At 38.4% G+C, this 27,157-nt stretch overlaps 2 pseudogenes; one reads left to right on the plus strand and one right to left on the minus strand.

Moving 5' to 3' along the window:
* Window positions 1-162: 162 nt before the first annotated feature.
* Window positions 163-26,950, plus strand: LOC135229615 (olfactory receptor 8U3-like; annotated as a pseudogene).
* On the minus strand, window positions 12,280-21,803 carry LOC135229612 (olfactory receptor 5AL1-like; annotated as a pseudogene).
* Window positions 26,951-27,157: the final 207 nt, after the last annotated feature.

Here is a 27,157-nt window from a genome sequence, read left to right on the forward strand (position 1 = left end):
GCATTTCTGGCCAGCCAGTCAGGAGTCATTGCTCGGTTCCTGAGATGGGTTGTGCCAGGGACCCCGCCTGATATCTGGCCCACCTGGAGAGTTCTCCAGGAGACCTCAAAGAAGTCCTAAGGGCCTATCTGCCTCAGACCCAATGGTGTCTATGTGAGCGACATGAAATGTGCCTGCGGTTATTTGGTAAGTACCTAGGTAAAAGCCTTAAAAGAGGCTGAAGAAGCAAGAATATTGACCATTGATGGCATAAAAAGCTCTAGGTATCTGAGATTATTTGGTAAGCACCCAGATAAGACCTTAGAAGAGTCCAAAGAAGAGGGAGTATTTACCATTGAGGGGGTAAAAGGCTCTAGGTTTGGTAAGTAACAGGGTAATTCCAACATAAGTTCTTACAAGAGTCCCAGGAAGCAGGAATATTGATGGTTGAGAGTGTAGAAGACTTTGGGTGCCTGTTGGTGCACTGAATTAGGTTGTGTGAAAGTATAAGTGTGTGTGAGTCTGGGAAATGAGGAACGTTCATGAGATCCTGAAATGCAGCCAAATAAGATGCATCTTTAAAAACTGGGGCTATTTCAGGTTAGACCCAATGAAAAAGAAAAAGATGATTTTCTTTTGTAATGCCACATAGCCTCAGTATGAATTGGCAGATGAGTAAAAGTAGCCAGCAAATTGGTCTCTTAACGATACTGTCCTCCATCTTGATCTTTTCTATCCTTGCAAGGGTAAATGAGATAAAAAGTATTAGGTAAAAGTTTTCATGACTCTGTACTAGAACAAAGAGTTACAGAAAAACATAAAATCTTAGTTCAGAAAGAGACTGTTAAATCACAATTGCCAGTCCTCTCTCTTGACTCCCAAGAGGATCTTACAGCTCCCACTGCTTCAGCATGCGTACCAACCGGTATAGCCCCCACTGTTAAGCCCCCTCAACTTTCATATCCACCCCTCCCTGGTCCTTCTGTCCTGCCAGTGGGCTCGCTGCCCTCACACACAGAACGGAACGACTTTGGGCACCCTCATTTGTCTGTTAGGGAAAATGAAAATGCCCCGGTCGACACCAGTTCTTGAGGGAGTCATGGTATCTTAGAACCATGCTCATGAGTTCACTGCTCTGAATTCCAAAAGCCCTGAAAATACTCTCATGGTTAATATAATCTTTTAGGCAAAGTGCCCCCAATATTAAAGGAAAGCTTCAGAAAGTACAAGGAGGTATAGGGTTAAAAATCTCTCAGCTAGTGGGACTGGCCTGCCAAGTTTACTCTAACTGAGATAAGGAGCAAGCAAGAAAGTCACAATCTAAAACACCAAGCAACCTTCCTAGCTGCTGGCTTGCAGGCTGGAGGCCATCCCCTAAAGAAATAAATAAGAAGAGGGAGATGAAGGCCTCAGGACATGAGAAGGCCCCACATTCCTTTGAAAAGAAACAGGTGCAGCTGATGTAAAGAGAAAAGACATTGAATAAGAGTGTACAAAATGCCAACCAAAGGAACTAAAAAACAGAGAGGTGACGCAGTGCCCAATCATGCCACTAGAAGATGAGTCAAACTGAGGCAAGTCCTTCACCTGATCTTCTGGTTATAATGAAGGTGGAAGAGAGAACCTGTAAAGTTTCTGGTAGATACTGGAGCAGTCCATTCACTTCTGACTCCTCTCCTCAAAAAAAATTAATGATAAAAGAAACTACCCCAATGAGACAGACGCTGTCCATTGTGGGAGTATCAAGAAAAGAACGCCCTACCTTCCTACAACCTCTAACTTTTTCTATACAAGGAAAATCTTTAATATACTCCTTCCTTTACAAAAAACAGGTGGCAGTTACAAATGGCCCACACTATTGGGCCACCAACTAATTACAGGAAAGAAGAACATACCAAATTTAGTTGATCCAGTTATCAGAGATGCAGTAGTGTCATAGGTGTGGGCCAACAGAGTACAGGAGAGAGCAAAAATGTCCCTCCCATTGTCACTGAATTGTTACCTGGTATAGTTCTCCCAAGGCTTAACCAGTATCCCATCAGAGCTGAAGCCTGACAGGTACCGGGCAAAATCATCACCAGATACCAGAAACATGGACTGCTCAGACCATGTTCAACACCCCCCGTGCGGCCAATGAAGAAGAAAAATGGAGACTACCCGTTCTTTCAGGACCTTTGAGCTGTCAACAAGGTAACTGTTATGGTCCACCCTGTAGTCCCCAAACCATATATCCTGCTGTTGACCTTATTGCCCACCTTTTCTAGGTTCACTGTTCTAAGCCTGAAAGATGCCTTCTTTTGCATCTAAATGGAGGAAAAATTCAAGAAACCTTCACCTTTGAGTGGGAGGACCCAGGAACAGGACAAACACAGAAGTTGCATTGGCTGGTAAGTCCTCCCACAGCTCTTTAAAAACAGTCACACTCTTTTTAGATCAGCTTTAGTCCGAGAATTGTGACAACTGACCCTAACCAATGGTGTCTTCCTCAATATGTGGATGATCTACTTGTCGCCAGTCGCAGACCTTGAGCTGTTCACTGATGGAAGCAGTTACATTGAACAAGGATAAAGAGAAGCTGGATATGTGGTGGTCACTTTAGAAAAGGTTCTAGAGCACCTCCCCCAGGTATCTTTGCCAGAAGTCCAAGCTCATTGCCATGTTGCAGGCCCTTAAAATCGCCAAAGGTAAGAGAACAACTATTTGTACTGATTCCAAGTACATGCCTGGGGTATTGCATGCACAGTGGCAATCTGGAAGGAAAGCCTCCGGAAAGCAGGAGGTAAGGACATTAAATATTCTCAAGAGATCTTACAGCGTTTATGAGCTGTTCTCCTACCCACCCAAGGAACAGTAGTACACTACAAAAAGCATTAGAAAGTGGACATCGTGGTGGCCAAAGGTAATTACAAAGCAGATGCGAGAGAAAATAAAGCTACGATCCAACAGAAACCTGTTGTAGTAGCCCTGCTAATTCCCCGTTTAGAGTTATTACCACCTGACCTCCCCCTGGACTGTCCCTAACAAGATAAAAACATTGCCAAGATGGGGGGGGGAGGGCACTTTAAACAAGGATGGATGGCTGTACACCCTTCATGGGTAGATTTTCATTCCATAAAAACTCATACACTCTATTCTACAGAGAGGCCACCTATCCACCCATTATGGACAAGATGGACTATATGATTGAGTTAAGAGACAATTAATTGGACCAAAGGTCCACTATTTCAGCAATGATAAAGAGCTGCCCCACCTGTGTGAAAAATAATCCAAAGAACACTGCTGAATCATCCCCAGGGGTCCAGCAAACTGAGACAATGTCTGCAGACTACTGACAAGTGAATTTCACTGACTGTCTCAAGCTCCCAGGAATTACAAATATCTACTAGTTTTTATCGACACCTTTACTAACTGGGTTGAAGCTTTTCCTTGCAGGCCACTGAGGTTGTGAAACACCTCCTAAACGAAATTATCCCTTGATTTTGGCTTCCCATCTCTATTGGCAGTGACAATGGGCCCCATTTTGTGCCTTGGTGGTGCAATCAGTGGCAACTTCCCTGGCCACTAATTGGAACTTACACACAGCCTTGAAACCACAGTCCAAGAAGACTAGAAAGACAAGGCTATCATCAAACTTAGTCAAGCCGTTGCTACAGGAGGACATTTAAAAAACTGCTGGGTCTGTCACCCTCTCCCAATTTGGAGTTCAGAAGATCCTGACAGTTTATTACTGACCCAATTTGTCCAAAGCCTAACAGGCATTTCCCTTTGGACACCAGGAAACCCTGAGTCCATGGCCATAAAAGTATTCACCTGTCTCATGCTCCAGATACATGCTTCAATCTAACCCCCAGTAAAACTGTCCATGTCAATTACAGTTTTTACTCCCAATGCCTAATGGGAGCATCGACGGTATCCTTAAAGCCAAGAGAATCAACCAGTGAAGTGTTTTCCCCATCTTGTAACCAAGTTATTTCCATTTGGAAAGAAAGTTGTGTGCTAGTAGACCATCCCGATAGACCTACCTGTGATACCAATGTTACTTTTCATGTTTTTCACTAACCTTCTGCCTTTGCCAAGAAGACCAAAACTCCCCACATTTTCTCTTTTGGTAATAGGTCTTGTCACCAGGACCCCTGATATTTAAATATCACCAGTTTCTTAAATAACACATCTTGCTTAGCAGCATGTGCCCTCCACTCAGGATATGTCTTTGTCTGGCCCAGCTGACCCCTGTACAGATGGGTTATTTGACACCTCAACACCAAAATGACTGGGCAGTGCTCTTTGGGCTCACTACCCCATTTCAAGTGTTTAATGTAACTAACTGTTCTGTGTCCACAGCTCACCGAACTAAACGCAGCCTACAGGACATTGTCCAATGGGGGTTATTTAGAGCTAGTTTCTTTATCCCTTGTATAGACATAGCCTCCCACGAACTACTCCTCCACAAACTGTCCCACTCCTCACAAGTCATTGCCTATTCAACAACTCAAGCTGTTAGGACCCAACAAACATCCTTAGATGCTTTAGCTAGAGTGGTTTTAGATAACCACGTTGTGATGAACTTCTTCTTAGCTAATCAAGGAGGGGTCTGGGCTATAGCCAATACCTCTTGCTGCATGTGGATGAATAACTCAGGAATTGTAGAACAAATTGTCAGACATGTTTGGGAGCAAGTTATCTGGCTCCAGAGTGTTAGGGACCACTGCCCTTCTTAGCTGGCTCACTTCCTGGTTACCCAGTACCTCCTGGATACAAGAAGTGTTTTCATTTCTTTTTATCTGCTTATGCATTTCGGAAACCCTGGTGATACAGTGGTTAAGAACTATGGCTGCTAACCAAAAGGTCGGCTTTTTGAAGAATCCACCAGGTGCTCTTTGGGAACGCTCTGTCCTATAGGGTCGCTATGAATCTAAATCGACTCAACGGCAGGGGGGTTGGAGTTTTTGGATTTATGGATTTTACTATGCTGTTGCATCCAAGTTTTTTCCCACATGTTTTAATACCTTCTGACCCAAAACTTCTTTAATAATGATGGTACAATGAAGAGTTAACCTCCACAAAATCCCAGAACTTTACATCCAGCTTGTCACCTCACCAGAGTCTTCCCACCAGGCAAAATATGCAGCTGCACAGTGGTCTAGAATGAACCCTGACCAGTAGTGGTCACGGTTCAAATAAAAAGAGGAAATGAGACAGGCAGCCTCAGAGCTCAACACTTCAAGGAGACAAAGGTAGCCTCAGGGCTCAGCACTTCTAAGAGACACCTGCTCTGGCTTTCCTCCTACACTAAGCAGAATAGCCTGCACATTTTTCTGAAACTGTCCTTGACGAGATAGTATAAAATGGGCCAGAATTTGTCCTTGAAGTCATGGTGGGCCTCAACTGGTCTTAGCAGATTTTCTATGCCATGTCAACACTTCAGGTAACCTATTAGCTCATTAAGTGCAAAATACACATAAATATCCTGCCAGAGAATCAAATCCTTGTTTAGAGAAAATGCATAGCCATCCCCAAGCCCTGAGCACTTGAGTGAAGGTCAATCCTGAATGCTCATGATGAATTTGCATTTCCTTGTCTGCTTTCTGTAAAAGCCCACCTCCCCAAGCTGTCTGCCAGCAGTCTTGGAGGCAGCACCCCCAATCGCTCCTTTCCTTGTACAACAAAATAGAGGTGACTTTCTTCTCCCACCTGAGCTTCTTGTTTATTGGCTATGACAAGTCACCCTGAACAGATCCTGGGGTTTCCACCCAGCAACATTTCCTCATCCTATTTCCACTTAGATATAATAGTCCCAGCGGGTAGAACACTTAACTGTCCACTTTATCTGGTGAGCTTGTGGCCTTAGATTTGTATACACACTGACTCATAGGCAGTGGTAAACAGACCTGGACAGTTGGTTAGGGTATCTGGAGTAACAAGTCTACAAAAAATGGAATTTTAGGAAGGAGAAACAGGCACAAAACATGTTGATTTTAGTTTTTAACTACTAGTAAGTAGCTACAGCAGAGTATGTTTGCAATAGCCAGGAGGATTAGAGCATCTGCCTTATAAATGGAAATCACCTTCCCTTTTCTTTCCCAGAATGCCATGTTCTGTTACTATCCCTAGTACTTTAACCAACTTTCCAGGGCTATTTACAATGGTCTGTAAGTCACTAGAAAGACTCTATTGCACTGAATCAATACATATTTTGTATATGAATTTGCCTTCCGTAAGTGCAGTGTACGAGGGAATGAAATCTTCTAATGGCTTAAAGACTGCCACATTCATTGGTATGGTAATCCACACAACATTGCTTCAGAAAAAAATGTATTTTACAACAACAAAAGTTTAACATGACTACACACATATTGATCTTAACATGAAGTGGGTGGCCAATCATAGTGAAATAAGATAAATTCATTATTTAAAGAGACTGTATGCTTCACTTGTATTATTGAAACATCTGATGGTCAAAGAGGACTGATAATTCTTTTCTCTATTTTAGAATTCAATAACTAAACAAACACTTATGAAATGCCTACTATGTGTAAAACAAAAAGGATAAAATAAAAGACAATGAAATACCTGTTTTTAAGGAGCTTTTTTTAGATGTTAGGAAACTGACCCCAAAGGACAAAGATTCCTACACCTATCAACACTGTACCATTGTACAAGCCTTGACTCCCAAATCTCCTAACTCTGTGTCTGGCATTTTTTTAGGACAACATATCTCACTATTGATCACTAGAACATTTTTTTTTTTTCAATAATTCTTTTCAGGTCATTTTTAACCTCCTGTTTCCTCAAACTGTAGTTCAATGGGTTTAGCATGGGGATCACCACTGCATATAACATTGAGGCAAATTTGTCTTTATCCAGTGAATGGTTTGATTTCGGCTGTAGGTACATAAACACTAAGATCACATTAAAAAAAAAAAAAAAAGATCACATAGTATATAGTGTACAGTAATAGAAAATAGATGAGAAGCACAGGTAGAAAAGGCTTTCTGTTTTCCTTAAGCTGAGTGGATCCTCGGGATGGCAAAGAGAATGAAGACAAAGGAGATGAGAACAATGATAAGAGAGCAAAACACATTGAATCCAGCAATAATTAACAGCATCAGCTCTTTGACAATGTGTCTGAACAAGTTAGAGCAACCAAGGGAACATCACGACAGTAGAACTGGTTGACCACATTAGGGTCGCAGAACGACATGTGGAATGTAGTCACACAGCCTGGGCAGCTCCCAGGGTGAATCCATATATGTGCTAATGACCGTTTGGATCTCTGGTATCCCAGAGGCTGAGAGTTCTGCTGCTAAACAAAGTGTGGGCAGTTTGAATCTACCAGCCACTCCTTGGAAACCCTATGGGGCAGTTCTACTCTGCCCTATAGTGTCGATATGAGTCAGAATCAACATGATGGCAACAGGTTTTTTTTGAGTGATCTTCTGAATGCAGAGTTTCCTAGGCATGAAAGCTACATAGAGTAAAGAGTTGCAAATGGCCACATTCCAGTCATAGGCCGTAAGAGAAAGCAGTAATAATCCCAAAACTAAAAAAATGATAAAACAACACATCTGAGTAACACATGCAAAAAATGACATACTCTTAATTTCATGCTAAAAGTTCACCAGGGTTTTTGAGGTAATAGAGGAGGTACCATAAAAATCAATAAAAGTCAGACGACAGAGGAAAAAGTACATGGGTGTGTGAAGCTGAGGACTGATTTGAGCTTATACAATCAAACCAAGATTACCCATGACAGTAACTAAGTAGATCACTATGAAGGCACCAAAGAGAGTAGTTTGGAGCTCTGGGTTATCTGTGAGTCCCAAGAGGATGAACACAGTCATGTTGAATAATTCCTTTGCCCATGAAATAGATATACAATTCTTCTACAAGAAACCTCTCCAGACCACATGGTCTTAATAATATTGATTCTGTAGGAAATGATCAATTTAGAGAAGATGGTGATCAATATCAGAAGATGATCCTGGATCCCCAGGATGTTATGTTAAATTCAGGTGAAGGAGAAATCTGTTATGTTTGGATATTTCTTCGGCTGTCAGTATGAAGAGATTTTTTTTAGGCAGAAATTCCAATCCACTGGGGAATTGCAAAAGAAGAAAGAGTGTTTAGATTAAAACTTGCAATCAATAAAATTGCAAAATCTCTGTTGTATTTTCTTTAAAATAGGAAAAAAACATTGCAGCATTAAGAATGTGAGTGGTTTTTACAACATGTTAAAATGATTTCTTGTACTGTAAGTTTATCTCAAAATATTATGGATTGAATATATCAATTCACAAGTAAATTATGAATTACCAGAATTAAGTGTGGAATATGTAATATGACAATTTCAAAACCAAAATATTAATATTATTTATCTTTAGGTATCAAGTTTGGTATAACTTTAAACATTCTTTTTTTTTTTTTTTTTTTGCTACTAATTCTTTTCTTTGTTTCTTCAATAGACTTAAATACTAATATTAAGGAAAAACTAAGATTGCTAATTTTCTGTCTTTGTGTCTTTTACAACGTGTACATTAGTAAACCGTTTTCCAGGTAATAAACAGCTTTAGATGACTAAGACACATTGCTTTACCCTCTACCTTTAAGCATCTAAATGATATAAAGATTTTGGAAAGAGTTTTAAAAAACTAACTTCCACAGAATATTTCCACAAATGTAAACTGGGTTCTGAATTTTGAAAGCTGGCATAATTGAAATTTTTCCCATCCAGAGCAAAGGATAAGTTAACTTGACTTGCCTTTATCACCACATTTTCTCAAGTTATTTCAACATCAACCTTACAGATCTGTAAGACAGATAAAATAAAATAAAATATAACCCCCCTCCCTTAACCTTTGACTTCCATCTACTCAGAACCTTTATGTAAGTTACTCTTTTATCTTTTGTCTCTCTTTTACCACTTCGCAATTAAATATCTTGGAGCATCTATCTCCACTTTCTCAGTTACTCTTATAGCTCAACCTAGAGTAATTTACCTTCGTTTTCCATCATTCCACTGATATTTTTTCACCAAGTTCTCTATGAATCTCCCTATTCCCAAATCTAATGACGGTTTTTTGTTTATCTGTTTGGTTTTTGCCTTTGGCAGCTCTATAGCATTAGACTCTGTTGAATATACTTTTGGTTTCTAGAACAAAGCAGTCTCTGAGTTTATTTACTATTTCATTGAATCTCTAACTTGGAAGTTCTGTTTCTATTATCTGTGCTTTAGATGATCTGTTTTTTGGGGTTCATGAAGGTTATTATGCCCTTACCTTTTTATACTCTCTTGATTTTGTCCGATCCAATGTCCTCAATAGGCATTGCTGATTATGTCTGTCTGTCTCTCTATCTATCTCTCTCTGTCTATTAAACCAAACCAAACCTGTTTCCCTCAGATGGATTCTGACTCATGACAACCTCATATGTTACAGAGTAAAACTGCCTCATAAGGTTTTCTTGGCCGTAATATTTATAGAAGCTTATGAGCAGGCCTTTCTTCCATTGTACTCTTGGGTGGATTTGAACCTCCAAAGTTTAAGGTAGTAACTGATTGCAAATTGCTTGTACCCCCAGACCAAACCTGTTGCCATTGAGTTGATTCCAGCTCATAGTGAACATATAGAACAGAGTAGAACTGCCCCATATGGTCTCCAAAGAGTGGCTGGTGGATTTTGAACTGCCTTCTTAGTTAGTAGCTGATCTCTTAATCGCTGCACCACCAGGACTTAGTAGTAAATATCTACCATAGTTCAGGTTCTCATTGATACATTTATGTCCCCATACAGTTTCCTCTGATTTTGGTTTGACAAGCAACTTGGGACAACAATAAATCCTGAGGTTTTATAAAAGCAATAAAAGAAAAAAAACTTGTGTTTCTATTTTAAGCAAAAAAGAAAAAAAATTATAAATAAACCTCTTCCCCTGAGATCATCTTTCAGTGAAGATGGCCTACTTTATTATTACCTTATATGGTAATCTTATAATTATCTTCAATTAGGGTTCAAATCATAACTTCATGGTTGGAACTGAAAGAAAAGACTTTGTGATAAAAAATTGAGTATTTTTAAATACCATATGCAAGTAAAAACGTCAGTTGCCATTGAGTAAATTCTAAATCATGGTGACCCTGTGTGTGTCAGAGTAGATCTCCAGAGGGTCTTCAGTGGCTGATTTTTGAACAGTAGGTCATTCTGCCTTTCTTCTGAGACACCTCTGGGTGGACTCAAACCTCCAACCTTATGCTTACCAGCTTAGTACATTAACCATCTGCATCACCCAGGGACTCCCATTGTGCTTATATGTGCATAGAAAAGATAACGGCAGCAAGAACAGTGAAATATTAGTGGTGGTTGCTGCAACGGGTTTAAATTAGATAATATTTTGTTTCAGCCAAGATGATTTCTTACTTTCTAAAATTAGAAAGAAAAATAACTTTTAAGAAGATTATTCTGAATGGCAGATAAAAGCTAAGGTGCACTTTTTACCCATCTGATGATGTAATTCAAGGCTGACAAGACATCAATGATCATCTTTCCTCTACACTGACAGAGGCCACGAGAGTTGCCATTTTTATTCTCCAAATGCAACAACATTCACCGAATATAAGTGGCTGCTGTTAATATCACTTAAGTCGCTGAATTCATTCTCAAAGGCATTACAGACAGGCCAGAGCTCCAGACTCCATGATTTGTGGTATTTTTATTCATCTATCTGGTCACAGTTCTGGGGAACATTGGATTGATTATATTAATCAGGATTGACACTCGACTCCACACATTTATGTACTATTTCCTTAGCCACCTGGCCTTCATGGATCTTTTTTACCCCTCTGCCATTATCCCAAAGATGATGGTGAACTTTGTTGGGGAATGCAACACTATTTCTTTCCATGCTTGTGCAACACAACTGGGCTGCTTTCTTACCTTCATGATCATTGAGTGTTTCCTTTTGGCCTCTGTCATGGATTGAATTGTGTTCCCCAGAATTATGTGTGTTAATTTGGTGGGGCCGTGATTCCTGGTATTGTGTTATTGTCTACCATTTTGCCATCTGATGTGATTGTCCTATGTGTTGTAAACCTGATCACTATGATGTTAAGGAGATGGGTTATTGGTAGGTGTGTTGATGAGATCTATAAGATTAAATTGTGTCTTAAGCCAATCTCTTTTGAGATATAAAAAACAGTATGGAGCAGGGAGATGGGGGGTCTCACACCTCCAAGAAAGCAGCACCTAGAGCGTAGCATGTCCTTTGAACCCAGGGTCCCTGTGTAGGAGAAGCTCCTAGATGAGGGGAAGCCTGATGGCAAGGACATCCTGGAGAATTGACAGACAGAGAAAGCCTTCTCCTAGAGCTGATGACCTGAATTTGGACTTCTAGCCTATTAGATTATGAGAGAATAAACTTCTGTTCATTGAAGCCATCCATTTGTGGCATGTCTGTTATAGCAGCACTAGATAACAAAGACAGTCTCTATGGTCTATCGTTGCTATGTAGCCATCTGTAGTCTCCTGAATTATTCAATACTGATGTTAAAGAGTCTGCATTCAATTAGTTCCAATTTTTTAAAATACCATATCATTGTACAATTGTCCTTGGAAGTATAAGAAATAATTACAAAATGAGCTTTATGGTTTTACAAAACTAGATTCAAACCTTTATTCTTTCAGATATCAGCTATGCATGTGCTAGTAAATAACATAACCTACTTTGACTATTCTCTTGATAGAATGGAGAATTATATCTATCTCAGCTGGGTATTATGAAAATTAACTGAAACAGTTTATTTAAAAACACTGCACTAACCACCCGACACACCAAAAAGACACAATTGATGTTAACTCCAATTTTATTTTAAAAGTTTGTAACTAAATAAATTAATAATTTATTAACCTAATCTTTACTAAATATAACAAGAATGAATTGATTCATTTTATCAAGAAAGCAATGCATATTATCAGTATCATCGAAGTGCTGGTATGAGAGAATTGCTCCCTCTTAAAAAATCGATTAAAAATGTGCTCATCAACACACACAAAAGAAATTTAAAAGCATTGTATTGTTTTAAAAGATCACAAGAATATAACTTTTTAGCTTTTATAGCTTCATTTTGTTGATTTTAAAATAAAGTATATCATGTTGGCAACTATTTCCAAAAATGCTCCTCTATTTTCTAAGACTGAATCAAAGGAACCATTAGTGTAGTTATAATATTAATAATTAAATGTAATAGGCAACATTTATAAATTGCTTGTTATGTGCTAGGAACTGGGCAATACTCTTCATATTCATAACCTGATCTAATTCTCACAATCAGAGCCCTGGTGGTGCAGTGCTTAAGAGCTCCGCTGATAACCAGAAGGTCCACAGGTCAAATCCACCAGCTGCGTCTTGGAAACTCTATGGTGCAGTTCTACTCACAATCAGTCTAAGAGAAAGGAACTCTTCTTGCCTATTGCAGATGAGGCAGTTGAGATACAGAAATGTGAGCTAGTTCTCTTATCACATTAATTGGAAAAGCTAAAATGGTTAGCCAAACTGTTTGAATGAAGAATCCAAGTTCTAACCACACATTTATGTAGAATAGGCCTACCCACACATTCATATATATGGGCAGTGAATCATAATGGTATGAAGTAGCCCAAATGATCTAAATTGATACAGAATCAATGCCACTAAATGCTCAATGTCAGGGTAACTCTGCTTGAGTTATCTTTCCCAGCTGGGTGCAGAGAAAGTGGACTACTAGGAAAATTATTCAGAGTGTTCCAACCCAAAACACCTGCTATTAAACTTTGACATGGTTTCCAGATTATCCCGGCAGCAGATTTTCAAAGTAAGATATCAGATGTTGATCTATTCTCAATATCATATGGATTTCAGGTAAAATAAGTATTTCCTAAAACTCTACTGCTGAAGGATAACATATCCAAAAAGGATTTCTCTCTATTTTTCTCTTCGCCTCCCTCCCTCTCTCCTTCCCACACTCTTCTTTCAACAACCCAAATAAAATTTACAAAATGATTTTCATGTAGAGATTATTGGAAATAAACAGTGGATGAAACTCACCTTGAGTCTACAGAACTATACCTCAGAATAGTGTGCTCGAACACTTGAAATAAGGGATTTGGCTTTGTCATTTACCAGGACTGTGACTCTAGACAAGATATAACTCTAAGTTTTGTGATCCCTGCCCTATGGCTCTTCATTTATCTGATAGCCAAACACAACTTTTCCATAATTCTCTTCAGTACATTTTTTACCTCCTGGTTTCTCAAACTGTAGATCAGTGGGTTTAGCATGGGAGTCACCACCACATAAAACACTGAAGCAAATTTATCTCTGATCAGGGAATGGGTTGACTTGGGCTGGAGGTACATAAAAATAAGGGTCCCATAAAATATTGTGATGGAGGTCAGGTGGGACACACAGGTGGAAAAGGCTTTCTTTCTTCCCTCAGCAGAATTGATCCTAAGGATGGTTAAGACAATGAAGTCATAGGAAATTAACACAATCAGTAGAGAGAAAAGTGTATTGAACTCAGCAATGATTAATAACATCAGCTCTTTGACTTGGGTGTCAGAGCAGACCAAAGCAACCAAAGGAACATCGTCACAGTAGAAGTGGTTGACCATATTGGAGTCACAAAAAGACAAATGGAATGTCATCACTGTCTGTACAAGACCCACAGTAAAAGCATACACATATGTGCTAGCAACCAGTTGAATACAGAGTTTTCTAGGCATGAGAACGACATAGAGTAAAGGGTTGCAGATGGCAACATACCGATCATATGCCATGATGGAAAGCAAGTACAATTCACAAACTACAAATGTGATAAAGCAACATACCTGGGTGACACACGCATAAAATGTTATACTTTTAACTTCACACCGGAAGTTCACTAAGCTGTTTGGGGTGACAGATGAAGTAAAAGAAAAATCAACAAAAGCCAGATGGTTGAGAAAAAAATACATGGGTGTGTGAAGCTGAGGACTGATTTGGATTAGCACAATCAAACCAAGATTACCCAGGACACTAAGTAGATCACTAGGAAGACACTAAAGAGAATGGCTTGAAGGTCTGGGTTATCTGTGAGTCCCAAGAGGACGAACTCAGTCACAGCTGAATGGCTGCCTTTGGCCGTGAAAAGATTGCAATAAACTCCTCCAGATCACAGTTCCAAGTAATCTTCAGTCTGCTGGTAATCATCAAGCAGATGTTAGAAGATGATTCTGACCCCCCAGGACAATCTTCGTGCTAGCTCTGCATTTGGAATGAAGGCATCTGATCTAGGCAGAAATTCCAAAACATGAGATTATGTAGGGAATAGTAAAAGTAGAAAGATGGCATTTTATTTAAAATTTTATATAACTGAAAAATCTATGGCATATCTACTTTTAGCAAGAGGAAATAAAGATTGGCAGATTTTTGAACACAGATGCCAAAATGTTTTTAAAGTTATTTTAATACTTTAAATAAAAGTATACTAAAACCCAGTGCCTTCGAGTCGATTCCGACTCACAGCTACCCTATAGGGCAGAGTAGTACTGCCCCAGTATACTACATCCTTTAAAAAACAAAAAAAAAGTATACTAAATCCTTTAAAAAATCATAATAAAAATGAAATAAATTCCAAAAATTCATCCCAGAATAGTTAATATAAAAGTTCAGAGTTAAAATTTTGAATACTGTTGAGCTCTCTACCATAAACTCAGGATCGTTTAAATCTTTTTCTCTTACCTGTAATTCCTGTTTTTTTTCTTCAATTGTTGTGTAGTTTTTGTGAATTAAAGGAGAAAAATACCGTGGAAGTATAAACACACTCTTTCTATTTGAAAATTGCAGAACAAGTTAAAGATGCATTAAATGATTCACAAAGCACATTTATCACGTATCTTCCAAGTTCCAAATGCAAAGCAGGAAAACATCCTAAAACGAATTTGTAGAAATGCAAGCTGGTTTCTAGCTAAACAAAAGGAGGGCCCTTTTAATGAACTTTACATTACCACAAAGTGATTTGCCTTTCTAACTATTTTGTCTCAGATTTTATCAAGCTTATAGGTTGATAATATAGGTGTCACCTTTATTTTGAGATATACAAACGGAGGCAGAGAGTTTAGGTTTCCTTTACATTTCTTGATCAGCATGGGATGAAGAAGAGTAACACACTAACTAGTCTCAGCCTTGAATCCCTAACCTCAATTCATAGTTTATTCAATGATCTCTTTTCAGAGGAATGATTTCCCCCACTTACCAGAAACAAAACAGCATTGGAAAGGCAACCCACGTCCATGTCAAACGCTTAGAGCAGTGCCTATCTCATGTTGTGTTGTTAGGTGCTGTCGAGTTGGTTCCGATTCATAGTGACCCTATGTACAACAGAACGAAACACTGCCCTGTCCTGAGCCATCCTTACAATCGTTGTTATGCTTGAGCTCATTGTTGCAGCCGCTGTGTCAATCCATTTTGTTGAGGGTCTTCCTCTTTTCTGCTGACCCTGTACCCTGCCAAGCATGATGTCCTTCTCCAGGAACTGATCCCTCCTGACAACATGTCCAAAGTATGTAAGACGCAGTCTCGCCATCCTTGCCTCTAAGGAGCATTCTAGTTGGGCTTCTTCCAAGACAAATTTGTTCATTCTTTTGGCAGTCCGTGGTATATTCAATCTTCTTCGCCAACATCACAGTTCAAAGGCATCAACTCTTCTTCGGTTTCCTTATTCATTGTCCATTATCTCATACTATGTGCTAAATAAAATTTAGCTCTTAGTAGTGTTAATATTATTTACATTGAGACTTACTCTGTGTGCAATCCCATCACAGTTATTTATCAAGGAGTTTATTTGTTTTGCAATATTTTGAAAAGCGTTCTCCCATTGCCTCACTAAATTTAACTTTGATCCCTGCCCGTCTTGGCTCTTATTCTCTCTAGTACTTACATAGTTGTGTTGTTTTGAAATATGGGCAGCTCTTGCTCTGATATTGCCAAACTCTCCAACATCTTCATTTTATTCTCCCTTGCTTAAACTAATGGGGCCCTGGTGCCACAGTAGTTAAAGAGTAGGCTGCTAACCAAATAGTCAGTAGTTCAAATCAACTAGCCACTCCTCGGAAACTCTATGGGACAATTCTGTCCTATAGGTTCACTATTTGTTGGAATGGACTTGAAGGCAATGTTTTTTTTTGTTTGGTTAAACTAAATCTTGGCTCCCCTTGAAGACCTACTTCTTCTAGGTGGCTCAATTTGTAACTCTACACATATTTCAAATTTGGGAGCTAAGACAAGGCCTTATTCGTACGCAGAGCATTGTTTTTTTACTTATTATTATATCATCCATTTGAGTAAACTCTTCTAATGCTTTGAAGCTTAAAACCATCTTCATTGTTGCCACTTAGATATTCGTATGTCACTCCTTATTTATTGAAGATTTTGGCACCAAGACCATTCTGTTACTTTTCCATAAATTTGGCATCAGTGCCCACAAAAACCACACATTTAATGCATTGTTCCTTGAATCCTTGAAATCTTGGTATCAGTGACCCCAACAGCAACAGCCTTGAACTTCCTGCTCTTATGGCTTCATCTTGGGTCTTATTTATCTGGAAATTGATTAAATGCTAAATATTCAAAATTAGAACATTTTCTTTAGATCACAACCCTTCCCTTTAACATCTTAGTCAGACAATACAACTTTGCATACCAGGTTTCCACTCATATCGCTATTTCCCACTAATTATTTCTCTTCCATTTTGTCACCTCCTTTTTTTAGTTCTTCCCCTACATAGCTTAGATTCCATGATTTATTACTACAATTATTCTTGTCAACATCCTAAACATCCTGGTCTTATTTCTTTCCAGATCAACTAACATCTAGGTATTTTTAAATATTCTTCCTTCACAATTGTACCTGAACTCCCAAGAACATCAAGCAGGCAAAAGTGAACAATTAGAAACTTATATTCAAAAGTAGTCACTTACTTTTCCCCAGAAGATTGGCTTTTTCCTGAATCAACTTTCTCTCAGTCTATATGTAACTATTATTTCAGGCCCTTTGAATTTCTTCACACTCTTCAATAAAAAAAAAAAATACCACCCCTTTATTCTCTACCAATAATTCCATCATAAGATTTTAAATAACAAAACAAAACAAAACAAAACAAAAAATTCAACTTCTTTTGAAGAGTTGTGCAAAACTACCAGCTTCCATTTTTTTTTTTTTGGAGGATATTTTTTTTCTAATGCTGTTGTTAGGTGGCATTGAGTAGGTTCCAACTCAGAGCAACCCTATTTACAACAAAATGAAACACTGGTCCTGAGCCATCCTCACAATCATTACTACGTTTCAGCCCATTGTCTCAGGCACTGTGTCAATCCGTCTTTTTGGTGGTCTTCCTCTTTTTTCACTGACTCTCTGGTTTACCAAAGATGATGTCCTTCTCCAGGGTCTGGTTCCTCCTAATAACATGTGAAAAGTTCATAAGACAAAATCTCACCATCCTCACTTCTGGGAAGCATTCTGACTGTATTTTTTCCAAGACAGATGTGTTCATTCTTCTGGCAGTCCATGGTATATTCAATATTTTTCACCAACACCATAATTCAAATGCATCAATCCTTCTTCAGTAGTACTTTTTTAATTGCCCAGCTTTCACATATATATGAGGCCATCAAACAGACTATGGCTTGGATCAAGCACACCTCTATTTCTAATGCCTAAACTTATATTTTGATCACATGCTGTTTTGCATTCCGTATCTTCTCCTCTGCTAATTTATTCAACCATTTGCATTGTTCTATAAACAAAGTATATGGTCAGACCTCACCAGTGTTCTTTCATTTCTACTCCTGCCCCTTTACCTAAGATAACCCTCTACCTCTGCTCTTGTCTTCCACCCTTCATTACCAAACACCCGAGAAAAGTTGCCAACACTTACCCCCTCTTTCACATTCATGTCTTGACCTATTGTACTATTGTTATGTTTTTTTCTCAGCATTGCATTGAAATTACATTCTTGAAGTACAGCAACACTCTCCTTTTTCCCAAATCCAGTGAAGACTTCACCCTTGACTTCTCTGTAGCATTGGACACCATTTACTTTTATCCTAAAAAACATTGTTTTTTGGCTTTCAAGTAGCCAGAATTTCTGGGTTTTTCCATCCTTCTGTCCACTTTTACTCTCCCTTGATAGCTATGTTTTCTTTGTCTATATTTTAAATGACTATCTTACTTTAGACTTCAACGCTTAGCCAACTCATTTCCTTTTTGAACATTCTTGTTGAGAGCTCTCATTTAATGATATGAGGACAATTGTCATTTATGTACTGATGATGCATCAACTTAAATATCTAAGATAGGTTTTTCTCTAAGTTCCAGGTACATATATCCAACAGATTTCCAGATAACATTAATTTAAATATTTCAGAGGTACCTAAATTTAACATGTTCGAAAGAAAAATCAGAGTTTCAAAACCACCCCACCCCATTCATATGCCTTAAAGCGTGTATTTTCTATCTCAGTGAATGGTACCATCTTCCAGACATTTATCCAGGTGAGAAACCAAGAAAACATTTCATGTACCTTCCTTCTTTTACCAACAAATAATTAATTATTGAACACTTCTAATTTTTTAATCCATTTTTTTCAAATACGTCCTCTTCTAATGTTCTCTATATCATGAATTCTTTTCTTTATCTAGACTTCTATCACACCTTTCCTGGAGGAAAAGCCTAAATATTGCTCTCTTTTATCCTAGGCTCTAGTTTTATAACCCTCTTTGTGCATATGGCAGCCCAAGAGCTCTTCCTAACTGGCAAGTCTTAACTTTTTCTTCAACTGAACTTAGGATAAAGTTCAAAGTCCTTAAAGTGACTAAATCGACCCTTGAAAACAAACTCCTGCTTTGTAGACTAGTCTCATCTCTTCTGACATCCCTCATGTAATCTCCATGCCTCAGCCATGTTGCTTCAGTTTCTCAGGTGTGACAACATAGTTTGTGCATAGTTTCGTCAGAATACTCCTTTCTTTACCTTCACCCCTCTGGTTGGCTACTTTCTTTCATCTTCTCCTTCCAATCCCAGGTGAAATCTCACTTCTTTCTGTAGGGCTTTTATTATCTCTCATGTGCTACTCTGAACTATTCACCTACCTGTTAATTTGTCTGTAACCTACTCTAAATTTGAAATTTTTGGTAAGCCAAAATGGTTCTATATTTTCCCCAGTTTTACCTCCAATACCCAACAGCAATTAGTAGATACTCCAAAAACACTTGTAAAATAATTGAACATATGAATCCAAAGTTTGTGTTACTCCAAACCCTTTTTTACTACCTCAAATGCCTTGAATATTTTTCAGTACTGCATTGCTGTTTTTGAGTAATCTATGACAAAACCAAAAAGAATTCAATTAGTCTTGAAGCCAATTCTGGGAATGCCAACAATACTTACCAGTACTTAAGTACTGTCAGTGCATTTTGTATGGTTTGTAGTCCCTCTAGAGGCTTTTCCTTGTATTACATCATTCTTTAAAATTTATGAGAAACAATGTAATGATGTCTCATGAGCATAGCAAATTATGTTATAGTTGATCTTTTGGGATTCAATTTGCCTCACAAGCAAGGAACAATTATTTGAAATGACAGATAACTTTGCTGAGCCAAAGTATAATAAAGAATAATTGCTTAACAAAGATCATTCTAACGTTTTAGAAAACAACATGGAAAACATTTAATTGTACTTGGTTTACTTTTTTATACTTTAATATCGGTCTTACTAAATTTATAAATTTCAACAAGTGGTCATGATATGCATTAGATCAAAGTATATTAACCCACCACTAACTAATAATTTGGATTGTACCAAATATCCAACTCTAGATGAGAAATTCAATCTGTTGCAATTAACAACTAGCATGGATTTCTTATTTGCTACTGGTGTACTTAGTTTGATCTCAGAGAATTATGCTTGAAAGTTCTGTTCACAAGGGATAATAACTGAAAAAGAACTTATTTTATCCTGCACTGTGCTGGAAAGCATTTAAAGGTACATAGATCAAACCCTGCAATGAACTCTATTCATTACCATTTCATCCATGTATGTGTGTAGAATAATAAACAGAAAGATGAATAGATAGAAAAATCACAATCAACCCCTTCTTTTTATACAAACACACACACAAGATCAACCTTAATTATTGTGAATATTTTGTCCAATTAACATTATTTTTCTAGTTCTTAATAATACCATTTTGGGTGGCCCAGGGTTTAAGTGCCCTACTGCTAATCTCAAGGTCCACTCTTCAAACCCACCAGCTCCTCCGTGTGAGAAAGATGTCACTGTCTGCTTCTGTAAAGATTACAGCCTTGGAAACCCTATGGGGCAGCTCTGCTCTGTCCTACGAGGATCAGTATGAGGTCAGAATTGACTTGACGGTAACAGGGTTGGTTTTTGTGTTTTAGTTTTGTGAATTTAACAACCACAATAAAAGTATCTTGAACAGAAATTTTACAGAAGTCACTATATATTTTTGCATTGTTTTATTTCTAATTAATCTGTAATTATTAACTTAATTTTAGTTTTTCTACTGAGATGTGAGAGAATTGCAAGGTAGCTTGAAAGACACTTGGGCCTGAGAACACGTTCACGCATTGGTTTACGGAGATATTTTAAACTGCTTTCCCTCTGTCGAAACCACAAAGTCTATTTCCAGGATTGTATGAACACGTTATATGGAAAGGTAGTCTAGATGTTTATATTACCTATCTCTTAAGTGTTGTTCATTGTACATAGCTCTTTCTATTGATCTATGCCATGGTTGCCTGGGTTAGGGATTCCCTACAATGACAAAAAGGCAGGGTTAATATTTGGGCCTAGTCCATAGGTCGTTGTTATATTATGTACTAGTTAGAAATATACTGGTGTCTCACCCCATCTCCACTTAGAATTCATCATTTCAAGAAACTGTATGCTCTATCTCTATTGATGAGATATTTAATGGTCAAAAAGGGCTGTTAATTCTTTTCTTTATTTTAAAATTTAACAATGAAACAAAAATTTATGAAACACCACCAAAAAGGATAAAACAAAGGACAAGCAAATAACTATTTTCCATAAACTGAGCCCCAGAGGGCAAGGATTCCTACACTTATTAGCACTGTACCATTGTACAAACTTGACTCAAAAAACTCCAAACTCTGTTTCTGGCATTTTTTTCATGAAAATGAATCTCACCATTGATCGTTAGAATATATTTTTTTTCAATAATTCTTTTCAGGGCCTTTTTTACCTCCTGATTCCTTGAACTATAGATCAATGGGTTTAGCACGGGTATCACCACTGCCTAGAACACTGAGGAAAATTTGTCTTTATCCATTGAGTAGCTTGACTTGGGCTGTAGGTACATGAACATCAAGGTCCCTTTGTAAATAGTAAGAGAACATAGATGAGAAGCCCAGGTAGAGAAGGCTTTCTGTCTTCTTTCAGCAGAGTGGATCCTCAGGATGGCAAAGAGAATGAAGACATAGGAGATGAGAACAACTATAAGTGAGAGAAACACATTGACTCCAGCAATAATTAACAGCATTAGCTCTTTGGCATGTGTATCAGAACAAGGTAGAGCAATCAAGAGAACATCATCCCGGTAGAACTGGTTGACCACATTAGAGTCACAGAAAGACATGTGGAATGTAGGCACTGCCTGTACAATTCCCACTGTCAATCCAAAAATATATGTGCTAGTGACCATTTGAATGAAGATTTTCCTAGGCATGAGAAGTACACAGAGTAAAGGGTTGCAGACGGCCACATGCCAGTCATTAACCATGACAGAGAGCAGTAATAATTCCCAAACTGAAAATATGATAAAACAACACACCTACATTACATATACAAAAAGTGACATACATTTAATATCACACAAAATGTTCACCAGGGTGTTTGGGTAATAGAGATTGTTGTTGTTGATAAGGTGCCGTCGAGTTGGTTCCGACTCATAGTGACCCTATGCACAGCAGAGTGAAACATTGCCCAGTCCTGCACCATCCTTACAATCATTGTTATGCTTGAGCTCATTGTTACAGCCAGTGTGTCAATCCACCTCGTTGAGGGTCTTCCTCTTTTCTGCTGATCCTGTACTCTGCCAAGCATGATGTCCTTCTCCAGGGACTCATCCCTGCTGACAACATGTTTAAAGTATGTAAGATGCAGTCTCGCCATCCTTGCCTCTAAGGAGCATTCTGGCTGTACTTCTTCTAAGACAGATTTGTTTGTTCTTTTGGTAGTCCATGGTATATTCAATATTCTTCGCCAACACCGCAATTCAAAGGCGTCAACTCTTCTTCAGTCTTCCTTATTCATTATTCAGCTTTCACATGCGTATGATGCAATTGAAAATACCATGGCTTGGGTCAGGTGCACCTTAGTCTTCAGGGTGACATCTTTCCTCTTCAACGCTTTGAAGAGGTCCTTTGCAGCAGATTTGCCCAATGCAATGCATCTTTTGATTTCTTGACTGCTGCTTCCATGGCTGTTGATTCTTGATCCAAGTAAAATGAAATCCTTGACAACTTCAATCGTTTCTCCGTTTATCATGATGTTGCTCATTGGACCAGTTGTGAGGATTTCTGTTTTCTTTATGTCCAGGTGTAATCCATACTGAAGGCTGTGGTCTTTCATCTTCATTAGTATGTGCTTCAAGTCCTCTTCACTTTCAGCAAGCAGGGTTGTGTCATCTGCAGAACGCAGGTTGTTAATGAGTCATCTTCCAATTCTGATGTCCCGTTCTTCTTTGTATAGTCCAGCTTCTCATATTATTTGTTCAGCATACAGATTAAATAGGTTTGGTGAAAGAATACAACCCTGACACACACCTTTCCTGACTTTAAACCAATCAGTATCCCCTGGTTCTGCCCAAACAACTGCCTCTTGATCTATGTAAAGGTTCCTCATGAGCACAATTAAGTGTTCTGGAGTTCCCATTCTTCGCAGTGTTATCCATAGTTTGTTATGATCTACACAGTCAAATGCCTTTGCATAATCAATAAAACACAGGTAAACATCCTTCTGGTATTCTCTGCTTTCAGCCAGGATCCATCTGACATCAGCAATGATATCCCTGGTTCCACGTCCTCTTCTGAAACCGGCCTGAATTTCTGGCAGTTCCTTGTCGATATACTGCTGCAACTGTTTTTGAATCATCTTCAGCAGAATTTTGCTTGGTGTGATATTAATGATATTGTTCTATTATTTCCAGATTCAGTTGGATCAGACCTTTCTTGGGAGCAGGCATAAATATGGATCTTTTCCAATCAGTTGGCTAGAAAGCTGTCTTCCATATTTCTTGGCATAGACGAGTGAGCACCTCCAGCGCTGCATCTGTTTGTTGAAACATCTCAGTTGATATTCCATCAATTCCTGGAGCCTTGTTTTTCGCCAATGCCTTCAGAGCAGCTTGGACTTCTTCCTTCAGTACCATCGGTTCCTGATCATATGCCACCTCTTGAAATGGTTGAATATCGACTAATTCTTTTTGGTATAATGACTCTGTGTATTCGTTCCATCTTCTTTTGATGCGTTCTGCATCATTTAATATTTTCCCCATGGAAGCCTTCACTATTGTAACGTGAGACTTGAATTTTTTCTTCAGTTCTTTCAGCTTGAGAAATGCTGAGCATGTTCTTCCCTTTTCATTTTCCATCTCCAGCAAGGAACATGTCATTATAATACTTTACTTCGTCTTCTCGAGAGGCCCTTTGAAATCTTCTGTTCAGTTCTTTTACTTCATCAATTCTTCCTTTTGCTTTAGCTACTTGATGCTCAAGAGCAAGTTTCAGAGTCTCCTCTGACATCCACCTTGGTCTTTTCTGTCTTTTCTGTGACCTCTTGCTTTCTTCATGGATGATGTCCTTATGTCATTCCACAACTCATCTGGTCTTCGGTCACTAGTGTTCAATGCATCAAATCTATTCTTCAGATGGTCTCTGAATTCAGGTGGGATATGCTCAAGGTCATATTTTGGCTCTTGTGGACTTGCTCTGATTTTCTTCAGTTTCAGCTTGAACTTGCATATGAGCAATTAATGGTCTGCTCCATAGTCGGCCCCTGGCCTTGTTCTGACTGATGATATTGAGCTTTTCCATTGTCTCTTTCCACAGATGTAGTCAACTTGATTTCTGTGTGTTCCATCTGGAGAGGTCCTTGTGTACAGTCGCCGTTTATGTTGGTGAAAGAAGGTATTTGCAATGAAGAAGTTGTTGGTCTTTCAAAATTCCAGCATTCGTTCTCTGGCATTGTTTCTATCACCAAGGCCATATTTTCCAACTACTGATCCTTCTTCTTTTCCAACTTTTGCATTGCAATCGCCAGTGATTTTTAATGCATCTTGATTGCATGTTGGATCAATTTCAGACTGCAGCAGCTGATAAAAATATTCTATTTCTTCATCTTTGGCCCTAGTGGTTGGTGCATAAATTTGAATAATAGTCGTATTAACTCATCTTCCTTGTAGGCGTATGGATGTTATCATATCAGTGACAGCGTTACACTTCAGGATAGATCTTGAAACATTCTTTTTGACAATGAATGCAACACCATTCCTTTTCGAGTTGTCATTCCTAGCATAGTAGATTATATGATTGTCTGATTCAAAATGGCCAATACCGGTCCATTTCAGCTCACTAATGCCTAGGATATCGATGTTTATGCATTCCATTTCATTTTTGACGATTTCCAATTTTTCTAGATTCATACTTCATACATTCCAGGTTCCGATTATTAATGGATATTTGCAGCTGTTTCTTCTCATTTGGAGTCATGTCACATCAGCAAATTAAGGTCCCGAAAGCTTTACTCCGTCCATGTCATTAAGGTCCACTCACTTTGAGGAGGCAGCTCTTCCCCAGTCATCTTTTGAGTGCCTTCCAACGTGGGGGGCTCATCTTCCAGTACTATATCAGACAATGTTCTGCTGCTATTCATAAGGTTTTCACTGGCTAATGCTTTTTAGAAGTAGACTGCCGGGTCCTCCTTCCTATTCTGTCTTAGTCTAAAAGGTCAGCTGAAACCTGTCCTGCATGGGTGACCCTGCTGGTATCTGAATACCAGTGGCATAGCTTCCAGCAACACAGCAACACAGAAGCCTCCACAGTACGATGAACTGACAGACATGTCGGAGGGTAATAGAGGAGGTACCATAAAAATCAACAAAAGCCAGATGACAGAGGAAAAAACACGTGTGTGTGTGAAGCTGAGGACTGATTTGAATTAGCACAATCAAACCAAGATTACCCACAGCAGTAACTAAGAAAATCACTAGGAAGACTCCAAAGAGCATGGCTTGAAGCTCTGGATTGTCTGTGAGTCCCAAGAGGATGAACTCAGTTACTGCTGAATAATGCCTTTGGCCATGAAATAGATATACAGTTCTTCTAAGGGAAACCTCTCCAGAGGACAAGGTCTGAATAATCTTGATTGTGTATGAAGTGAGCAGTTTATATATGAGAAGACGGCCCTAGTTCACTGGGGCGTTCTATTAAATTCAGTTGAAGGAGAACCCTGTTATGTCTGAATATGTCTTCTGCTGTCAGGGTGAAGAGATTTGTTTCCGGCAGAAATTCCTATCCAATGCAGAATTGTAAAAGAAGAAAGATGTTTCAATTAAAATTAACAATCAGTGAAATAGCAAAATCTATGTTGTATTGTCTTTAAAAATATGGAAAATAAACATTGTAGCATTAAGGCTGTGAGTGGTTTTCACAACATATTAAAATGGTTTTTTATGGTATAAACTCATCTCATAAAAATAATGGATTGAATACATCAATTAATAAGTAAATTATGAATTAGCAAATTTGAGTATGACAAATGAAAACCAAAATATTAATACTATTTATCTTTAGGTATCCAGATTGGTACTATTTTTAAACACTTTTTTGTTGTTGTTGTCTTTCATTTCCACTTCTTTCTTTTTTTTTCTTCTTCCTCTATATTTTTTTTTCAGTAGACTTATAGTACTAATATTAAGGAAAAAATAGGATTATTTTCCATATTATAAACAGCTTTACATGATTAAGACACATTTTTTCACCCTCTATCATTAAGCACCTAAATGATGTACAGTGTACAACATTTGGAGACAGTCTAAATAAATAAATTCCAAAGAACATTTCCACAGACCTAAACTGGATTCAGATTAAGAGATTATTTTAAAAGTGTGTACTATTTCCTCAGCCACCTGGCCTTTGCAGACTTTTGTTACTCATCTGCCTTTACCCTGAAGATGATGGTAAATTTTGTTGTGGAATGCAAGACTATTCCTTTTCATGCTTGTGCAACACAACTGGGCCACTCTCTTACCTTCATGATCACTGAGTGTGTCCTTTTAGCCTCCATGATGTATGGTCGTTATATAGCCATCGGTAGTCCCTTGCGTTACTCACTATTAACTTTAAAAAGAGTCTGCATTCAATTAGTGGCTGTTCCATATATATATGTATATATATAGTATCACTTTCTGTCTATCTTACTGTGGACCCAATGTAATTATCCATTTTTATTACAATGACCTTCACCTCTTAGATCTGTCCTGTTCAGACACACACAAAGGGAATGCTGATCTTTTCTTTTGCTGGCTTTGATATGATCTGTTCCTCTTCAATTGTACTCGTCTCCTACATCTTTATCATTGTTGCCATTTTAAAGACTTCCTCTACCCAGGGGTGACTCAAGACCATCTCCACCTGTGGCTCTCATATGGTGGCTGTCACTATTTTCTATGGCACACTAATCTTCATGTATCTAGAGCCTACAGCAATCCACTCACTGGACACAGACAAAATGGCTCCTATCTTTTACACTGTAGTGATCCCCATGTTGATCCCTCTCTTCTATAGTCTAAGGAACAAGGAGGGAAAAAAAGCCTCCAAGAAAGCCTTGGATAAAGATTGTGAAACTGTAAAGATGTTGCAGTTATGAAAATAATAATATAAGTGCTTTGTTAACTAAAAACATGCAACTAAATATCTTGCTTATATTTCTTATAATTCTTTCCCAACTGACTGAAAAAGTGGCTGTTATTTCAATAGATATTGTCATTTTCTGTAAGTATCAGGGGCACACTTGGAAAGTCTGTACACTTTAGATTCCTGTTCAGGCCACCAATGTCTTTAGAGACTACGAAAA

The sequence above is a fragment of the Loxodonta africana genome, unplaced genomic scaffold (genome assembly GCF_030014295.1).
Source record: "Loxodonta africana isolate mLoxAfr1 unplaced genomic scaffold, mLoxAfr1.hap2 scaffold_428, whole genome shotgun sequence".
Taxonomy (NCBI): Eukaryota; Metazoa; Chordata; class Mammalia; order Proboscidea; family Elephantidae; genus Loxodonta; species Loxodonta africana.